Source organism: Metopolophium dirhodum, chromosome 1 (genome assembly GCF_019925205.1).
Source record: "Metopolophium dirhodum isolate CAU chromosome 1, ASM1992520v1, whole genome shotgun sequence".
NCBI lineage: Eukaryota > Metazoa > Arthropoda > Insecta > Hemiptera > Aphididae > Metopolophium > Metopolophium dirhodum.
This window is the reverse complement of record NC_083560.1, coordinates 11,936,860-11,947,085: the sequence shown is the minus strand read 5'-3', so window position 1 is coordinate 11,947,085 and position 10,226 is coordinate 11,936,860. Positions and strand designations below refer to the sequence as shown.

Below are 10,226 nucleotides of genomic sequence, written 5' to 3'. Positions count from 1 at the left end.
GGAATTATTCCAATCTAAAAGACCATTTTATAAACAACCACTAAGTTCGCATACTTTTAATATTTATACTGACAATAATTTATCTAATGAACTATGTTGGATTCCATTGAAAAATTAAAAAAAAGGTTATGCTATTGGAAAAATGTAATGAAAAATAGCTTTGCCTATTATACATTAAACTAATGATGGTTAAACCTATTGAAAAAAAAAACATTTTTGGAAAGTACCTACCTAGTTTAATATATTTTTTTATACTTAACCTAAATTAGTTTAATTTTATGTTTACAGTTATATTTTGTACATTCAACTTGAAAATGCAGTTAAAGTTGTACCATCTTATTGGCTGCAAAAAGATGGAATTACTTGTGCTAGGCCACATCGAAATGTAGATCCAAAAAAACAGATTGAAAAAAATTTTTATCCTAATACATCAGATTTCAATTTGTATGATGTTCGTTTTTTAACAAAAGATATTGGTAAGTAAAAATATTGTTAATTTGCAAACAAATATTAGGTATATTTTTATTTATAGTTTGTTTATTATGATTAATAATATTGCTTCAAAACAGTTTCAGTAAGTTTAAAAGATGCCAAAACAAAATGTAGTAAAGCAACTTTTACCTCAGATTTATCAGAAAATGAAAATAAAGAAACTAGAAAACTTCAATTTAAAATACTTGATGATACTGATAATAATGGTATTTATTAAAAAAAAAAGAAAAAATCTTTCCATATGTTTAAAACCGCCAAAAATATCTAATCCTCCTAAATTAATTGGTGATTCAGCTATACAATAAAAGTAAAATTAAACATAGTTATTTTAATATAATGTAGTATTTATAATTTTTTATGTTAGACAATTCATATTATGACTCTTATACCGACCATACATATGCTCTTCCGAATATGAATTCATGTAAAATATAAATTAATTACAATTATTATTTATTATTACTGTATTATTCATTTAATTATGTTTACTTATTTTTTCTTAGGTATGAAAAAGTCTCCCACAAAATATTTTGAAGTAAAAATGAGTGACAAGCAACAAAACATCATGTCAAAAAACAATATTTATCGATTCCCTTCTCGAAAACTATCTGTTGATGGTAATTAAAGCGTTACATTTCAATGAATACACATAACTAGAGAGACTATTGTGTTTGATAACTTTATATTAATGCACCTATTTATATTTTTGTCATTATATTATAGAAGCAAGCTCAAATATTATTAAATAAAACTTACCTGCATCCTCAGGAAAATGGAAAGTAATTGATAAGAATAATTCAAATAATTCTTTAAGAAGAAAGCTAAATTTTGATTCAATGTCCCAAAAAAATAATGGGAGCCATAATAGTAATCACCATGTCAGTCAGTCTCCAAAACATTTTGGTAGGTTATTAAAATATATATATACATCAATATATTTATTTCGAATCTCTGTTTGTATAAAATATAAATCAAAAAAAGTTTCCTTGAATTAATTTTGTACTTAACTTATTACTTTCAAAAAATATAAACACAGATTTGCTCAAGTCCCCTACAGGAAACTGGTGCTTAAATGATCATAATTAAAGACCGGATTTTTGTGCAGCTAAAATCTAAAAAATGTGCAATTAAAATGTTAAAATGTGGAAAAACAAAATTTCCAATATAGGTACTTCAAATTTTAATTTTAATACTGTATTCTGATTAACATAATTTTGTAAAAAATTCTTAAATGGCATCGACTGAAGTTTATTGAAAGGAATATTTGTGGCTACCAATTTGTGGCATAACACATGTCTGTTAAAAATTCATTTTGACGAGCCATAGCTGAGGTGGTTTCAGGTATTAACAATTGTACCAGATAACGCTTATTTTTTTTAGCAGCAGTCATTTGTTGATGCACATCTAATAACAACAAAAACAATAAAAAAAAATGTTAATAATTATTGATTACAGCAGAAAATTAGTGTTGCCGTAGGTATGTACTTGAATTACAGTGTGCGTCAACTTGTGATTTCAATTCTGGATATTTTTCGATCCAACACTTTATTTTAAAACAATGACTACTACTAATTTTTGGCATTTTAAATTAAATGATATCAAGTAATAAGTATCAACTATAAAATTGTTGTATAGAACATGAGTTGACTACGGCGGCTGCGGATAGACTGTAGTACTGTATGTGTATACTGTATATGTAATCGATAATCTATCGACTATCGTAGTACCTATTATTCATTATTTTAATTACGTTGTATTATATCGTTATATATTTATATACATAATTATATTGTTAGATAAAAAAGTCCAATACATTTGTATAACAACATAATATAGAACCGATAAAAATAATACAAAAATACAAAAATATTTGTACAAAAGTACATTTTTATAAAAAAAACCCGAAACGTGCAATTTTGTGCAACATAAAACTTTCTTTAAACTAATCTACATCTCTTAATTTGGATTTGTTGCTTGTTTCTATATTGAATTTAGAATACGCCATAGAAAGATGCAATTGCACGGGAATCCGGTCTTTAATCATAATATTAATGATGTTGCTACTACTCTAATTGATTTTAACACGTCACCCATGTCTTGTAGTCTTTACACTAATGGGTCTTAGCTATCGATAGTAATAAAATAAATAAATAATTTGCATCTTTTTTTAAAACCATTATAACTGATTTGTGAAATGTATATAAGATTGAAAATTATTAATAATGTTTCAGGTTTAAAAAATACTTTAATAAATTTGAATTGTTCCATTACAAACATGTAGTATGATATGAAAAATGATATTCATACAAATCAAAACAAGTCTTCTTCAAAAGAAGTTAATTATCTAGTCAATGAAAGTATTTATAATTTCCCAATGACAAATATCGATGAGCTAAATATATTTGAAGAAAAATTAGGTGACATTGAATTTCGGCAGAAAGTGGTGGGCTTAATAAAAAATCTTCAATAATTTTGACATACATTTGATAATAATTTTACTAAAAAATATTATAAATTTTTTTTTTATTATTATGCAGGTACATTACTTGAGTAGACTAGAAGCAATAGTGTCTCAGATATGACACGCCAAATAATGTCCAAGATGTTTCATAATAATTTGCTATCACAATTTTCTTATGCAGGACAGAAACATAAGATGGTGTTTGCTACTTTTCATTCCTGTTCCATCATATTTGGTAATTTTTTTTTTGTATTCTATATATTTATAATAAGTTATAATGTTATAGTATACTAAATAATGTTTATAAATATAATAATGTGTGCCAGAGTTGCTATGTTAAGTATGATGAAGAAAAACATAAATATAATTATCCAAGAGAAAGGGCTTAATATTGAAGTTTTCTGATTATATGGTACAGTATGCAAACTATACGCATATATCTTTTTGCAGTTTTCAACCAGTGCGTATGATAAAAGTAAAATCAAAATAAATTTTAAAAAAAATAAAGAAACTGCTCATAATGATGTATGTATACATATTTGAAAACATATACGTTTTAATCCACACTGAATAATAATAAAATAACATTCAGCCACCCATAGGGAATATTAAACCATTTATTTTAAATGTATATTAGACGCCAAATGGCGTCAATGGCGTTGCTGAATGATACTCATGACGCCAAATGGCGTCAGTACGCATTCAACGTGTTAAATATAATTAAGACTTAATTTATATAATACAATAATAGGTTAATTAAACAATAATGAACCTTAAATATTTAATTACATAATATAATACATTTTTTAATAGGTATTTAGCTATTTATTTATTTAAAAATGTATAGATCTTTTAAAATGCATTATTTATTTATACAATTCATTTATATTTTATTTACATTACCTATAAAGATTAAATGATTTGGTTTATTTGTTTTTTAATTGTTTAATATATTTATTATATACCTATTTATATAAGTTAAAACTTGTCTTTGTTCTATAATTACTAAAACAACTAACAATTTCTTAAATATTTAACTAATAACTAATAAGGATTGGTAACAGTACATAATAAGAATAAGAAAGAATTGCTTTGTATGTTATAGATAAGAAAATAAATTATTTATTAATTTTACATTAACTTGAACCAGTCTGGTATTACATACAACCCAGATGTTTTATAATATATGATACTGTTTACACATTAATAAAACAAAATATACTTAATATTTTAGAAACTGTAAGAAGTGTATAAAAACTTCGGAACTGCACAGACCAAGAAGTATTAAAACCAATGACATTTTTCATAGCAAATGCTAAATTCCGGGAAGAAAAGAAACAACAAAAAAATCATTCTTTTTAATTGTTGTTATTCATAGTTATAAATTAATTTTAAATGTTTTATTTTATTTGCTAACAATAAGATAACTGTCATCAGTATAGATACTAAAAATAAAATTGTAAATTAATTATAAAATATTATTTAATATTTTTTTAAATTCTAATATTGTTTATTATTATTTATTATTCATATTCAAAATACTATTTTTAATATTATGTAAATTACAGGACTTTGTACTTGTATTATTTTTACACTTATTCCGTAAAAATCCAAAATCCTATTTTACAACCACAATGAACTTTAAACTGAAAATTAATTTATTTTTCTCAGTAAATATAACTTACAATTTACCCAACAAATTCAACATATTTTGAGAACTCAAATTAGTATATAATGAACCAAAATAAATAATTTAGTTTAGAGTCCTTGCAGGTTGAATAATACAATAAGTTTATTGGGTTTTAATGATAAGTCATAAGTCTAATATTATAGTTAGAATATTAACTATATAATATAGTATGATGTACCATTAAAAAGGGTTAAATCATACATTTAAATCAATAAATGTTTAAGTAATTACTAATTAATAAATATTTTTAAGTTATCTTTAAAATAAATACAACATTTTATCATATATTTTTAAAACATTGTTAACAGTATAATATTTTAAAAATTGAATTATGATTATGTTTTAAATATTATTAAGAAACAAAACAAAATTATTTTGAAGATTATTTTGCAACTTCGCCCATTCTCCAGGAAATCCGATTTCCCGATGGTAGTACCATTAATTAACACGGTCATTTTTTTAAAAATTATTTTTATTTATCAATGTTATAAATTATTAATCAATAATATCTAACTCAAAAATAATTTATAATACTGATTTATAAAATATATAATTCATAAAAGTTATAAAAAAAAAGTGCTTTGAGTGGGACTTAAATTATAGTTACAAATTTAATTATAATTTTCCGAATTCCGTTTATTATTATTTTGTACTTATAGGTACACAATTAAGTTTTTTTAAGTTTTTAGGAAAAAATATCTGATTATTAACATATTCATACAATTACATGTATGGTACATCAATATTGTCTTTATAATCTTTGTAATATTATAATTATAAATACCTATTATAAATACCTATTTAACAAATTTGACTTGATTTTAATAATCAACCTAGGTACTGTATTATTAATAAATAATAGAACAAGTGCCGCCATCCCCCCACCCGGGGCACGCCAGAAACCTTACGGGTGCCCCATTAGAAATTCTGCCAAAACACAACACACACGTGTACCAACCTACCCAATTTAAAAACCTACAGTGCCCTCCCCCTCACCCAATGGCCTATATTGCCGCATGTTACCCAATAAAAAAAAAAAAATTTGTACATTTTCAAGTTGAAAATTATGTCAACATTTAAACTTTCAAAGCTAATAAAAAAAAACGCAAAATACATATTTTAATGTTTTTAAACTGTCATTGTAACAATATATTATATTATATGTATTAAATTGTCAAGCTTTTTGACCGAACAAATACAATTTTATTGACATTTATATAGAAAAAAAAAACTAAAAAAATTGTAAAATTTTAAATGTCAGTAAACTACCCGATACCGGGGCAAAATGTTTAAAACATTTTATGAAGCATAGAAATTGATAAAATAAACGTATGATGTTAATTTTATGTGTAGAGTAAGAAAATCACTACATAAGATATCGAGTTTTTCCAATATTGTAAAAATTTATATTGACTTCCGGTAATGATTTTTTTTTTTGATAAAGGTAGACAAACTTATGAGGAATCTTGTAAGAATTTCTAACTTAAAAAAGTTTGCACATTTTCGTGGTTCTTAAGTATATTTTGTCAAAACTCGAACTTTAAATGATTATAACAAAATCGCGACTATGTATTTTTAATATTTTTCAACTGCCATTGTAACAACTGAAAATGTCACGTATTTACGGTAATTTGTTTTAGACTTACACCAAAAACCAAAATCGATTTTGTCAAAAACCTATTTTGCGTAAAACGTTTTTCCTTGTTTTAGATTCTGAACGGAGCAATGTATGTATTGAATTTAGAATGATGTGTGTTTTTAATTTTTTTTTGAAATAATGCTTCAATTTAAGTATTTTGTTCGATAAGAAAGTGAATATTGTTGGCGCATTGGTGAGGTAAACATTCAAAATTCAACATAAAAATTTGACAAAATCGATTTTGGTTTTTGGTGTAACTCTACAACAAACGGACGTAAATACATGACAATTTTACCGAATGTTTATATTTTCATTTTCTATACACCATACAATTTTGAAAAATTTTGACTTTTTTTAAGCTGTTTACGGACATTGTCAGTTTTAATATTTTAAGTTTTTTTTTCTATAATAGTCAATTAAATGTTATTTGTTGAGTAAAACAGCTTGAAAATTTAATACAACGCTCCTGATATATTCTTTAAATGGCAGTGGAAAAATATTAAAATATTTATGCACAATTTTTTTTAAAAACATTTAAGATTGGAACAATAAAGTCAATTTCAATTTTTATGAGCGTTTGAAATTCATATTTTTACAACATTTGATATTCACTTGATTTCTCAAGTAACAATTTTCTTATTTTGTTTTCCATAATATATACACAAACGACAAACTATACTTTTACTAAGATACTAGAAAGTGTATATTTATTGTGACGTTTTACGAAGTTTAATTAGTAATGTTTTTAATTAAAAGTGTTAGTGTAATATAATTTTAAATAAATTTATTTTTGGAAGTCAGATCAGATGTTAGTAAAGGTGTACAAGTAGCTAGTAAGTACCAGAGTACCTATATACAACGCATCAGTTATTCTGGGAACTCTTATAACTTTTTAAAATTTTAAGTCTTTAACTTTATGTCCTTATGTTATTAATTAAAAATTATTAAATATTTTGTAAATTGGCAACTTTATATTGTCGTATGTCACTATATTGAGTACGTACTTACTCATAAACTGTTTACCTCTAAGTCATATTTTAAAACTTAAATAGTTTTTATTTTTATTATTTAAATACAAAATTACTATTAAATATCAACTATATATTTTGGATGTATTAGTATTTAATTTTTTTTTCCGTGAACACTATTTCTATAATGAAAGAGAGCTAAAGCATTTAAAATGCATAATTTAAAATATCAATATAGCTTAAAGTTAATATTGCCTCCTCAAAATCAAGAAAGAAAGGCATACATTTTTAAGAAAATATTCATGTATATCAAAGTTAGTTTTAGACTCTGAGTGGAACGATAAATGTATTGATTTTACAATGATGTGTGTTTTTTTTTAATTTTTTTTTTTTTTTTTATGCCTATCATCACCTTTCAGGACAGTAAAAGTGCTTGGCTTCTTCAACAGTATGTTTTCTGATAGGAAAGTGTATCTAGTTGGTACTTTGGGGTCAAAAGTAAAATTCTTCCAGTAGTTTTCAAAAGCACCGTGAAAAACAAAAGAAAAATTAAGGAAAAACGGGAATTTTTACACGAAATCTGTTTTCAAAAAAATCAATTTTGGTTCTTGGTGCAACTTTAAAACAAATGAACGTATATAGGTACATGGAATTTTCACTGGTTGTTTATATTTGCATTTTCTATTCACGATAAAATTTTCCAAATATTTTGACTGATTTTGAGCTGTTGACAGATATTTTCAGTTTTTTTTCTATAAATATCAATAAAATTTTATTTGTTGGTTAAAAAATCTTGAAAATTTAATAGAAGGCTCCTAGTATAATAGTTCAAAGTCAGATGAAAAAAATTAAAAATCCATAGACACAATTTTTTTTTATAAGCATTTAAAGTTAAAATATTGACAAAATACGTAAAAATGACAAAAATGATTGCAAATTATTTTGAGTTAGAAATTCATAAAAAATTTTCTTTTGAAATCTAAGATTTGAAAATGTAATTCGAGATTCCAGAAAAATTCTTCTACTTTTATCAAAAAAAAAATATCTACAAGAAAGTCAAATTAAATTTTTATGAGCGTTTAAAATTCTTATTTTTATAACATTTGATATTCACTCGATTTCTCGTGTAACGATTTTCTTATTTTGTTGTAATTAAAAAACGAATGACTGTAGATACTTGAAAATTTCACCGAATGCTTATATTAGTATTTTCTATACACGATAACAATTTGAAAATAATTTGACTCTTTTTGAGCTGTTTACGGACATTGTCAGTTTTAAATTTTTTTAGTTTTTTTTTCTAGAAATATAAATAAAATTGTAATTGCTGATTAGAAAAGCGTGAAAATTTATTAAATTATTTTGTATATAGGTAAGTTCATCGTTTTCCAGTATTATCGCGCATCTAGATTCTAGAACATCGTTTTATGAAACGGATAAATATACAGCAATATTACCACTAAATACAAATTAATTACTAGCCATTTATTTGCAAAAAAAAAAAATTGTAATATGTAATCATAGGTAAATAGTCTAACTTCTACTATTTTTCAAAAATTAAAGATAATTTTTATACATTTAATAAATAATCAGTTCATACAGAAATTTGAAAATTTTAATTTCTTTGTTTAATATCCTATCAAATCTGAAAAACATTTTATTTTAAACAATAAATTGTTGATTTATACTTTTTTACGTGCTTCCTGCTTCCGAATATATCGTAGGGGCGCAAAACCAACCCTAGCCTACTGGCAGCCAGCTCCTTAATATGGCCCTGGTTGGGTAAAACAATCTCTTAATTTTATTGAATAAAGATTAATGACATTTTACGTAAAAAAAATCTTTTTACTGGAACGTCAATATCGTAGCAATGTTCATACAATGTAAAACGATTTTGATATTATTATTTATTTATATTTAAAATTTAAATATAAATATTACAGAAAAGGTTTTACTCGAGAGCACATATACCATATTGTAATATATTTATATTTACCCGGTTTAATGATTAAATAATATACAATAATAACTACACACCCTAAGTATATAATATTATAATGTTAAAATTAAATTGCCAACATGTGGAGTATAAAAAAAAAATAACATTTTGAAAACTGCACCATGCTGGTGTAGGTACTTATATATTGAAAAAGAGATTGATTAAAGAACGGATTTGGCATCATAACATCATAACATTTTTTAACAATAATTTTTAACTTAAAAAAACATCAATATTAAATAAGAGCAACCGCACTAAAGTAGAACAGATCTACATTAAAACAAAACGGAAACCAACCATAAAAAAGGAATCGAAACGATCGAATAAAAAGTCGACCTCGTTTGATTAATAGCCTATACAAGCATGTATTATGATGATGTTAAATTAGTGTTTATAATGTTTTCATTAACCGCAAATAGTTATTTGTTCTAAACGATCTCCGATAAAATTACTACCTAATAAAACATCAGTAAAAATGTACAAAAAAATAAAAGATCTATGCAGAAAAAGCACCGGAGACCAAACTCTAACAAACACTTGTAGTAGTTCCGTATGCCACAGCACTGCCAGCCAGCCAATAACAGGATCATGACGATCAAGCCGAACGTGGTTGCGATCCATTTTATACGCCTGAAATGCGCGTTGTTGTTGATAGGATAAGTTTCCACGATAATTTCCTCCACTGCCACGTCCGCGTTGACACTGCAAAGGACAAGATACAAGAATAGGTACATTAGTGACGTGGAAAACTCACAGTTGGCATTCATTTAAGTATTCATTTCTGTTGCGTGAACTGATACACACACGTGTTTTTCTATTCATGAAAGACCAAACTTACAAATTAAAGAGGCTTTCAGAATCTGACGTGACACTTTCAGAATCTGACGTGACACTTTCAGAATCTGACGTGACACTTTCAGAATCTGACGTGACACTTTCAGAATCTGACGTGACACTTTCAGAATCTGACGTGACAC

General features: G+C 25.1%; 1 long non-coding RNA gene across 1 annotated transcript; it reads left to right on the top strand.

The window, feature by feature from the left end:
* The first annotated feature begins 1,037 nt into the window (after positions 1-1,037).
* Positions 1,038-3,168, top strand: LOC132933531 (uncharacterized). Its single transcript, XR_009662897.1, has 4 exons — positions 1,038-1,109; positions 1,216-1,395; positions 2,724-2,935; positions 3,030-3,168. It is a non-coding gene; the product is annotated as an uncharacterized LOC132933531 (long non-coding RNA).
* The last annotated feature ends 7,058 nt before the right edge of the window (positions 3,169-10,226 follow it).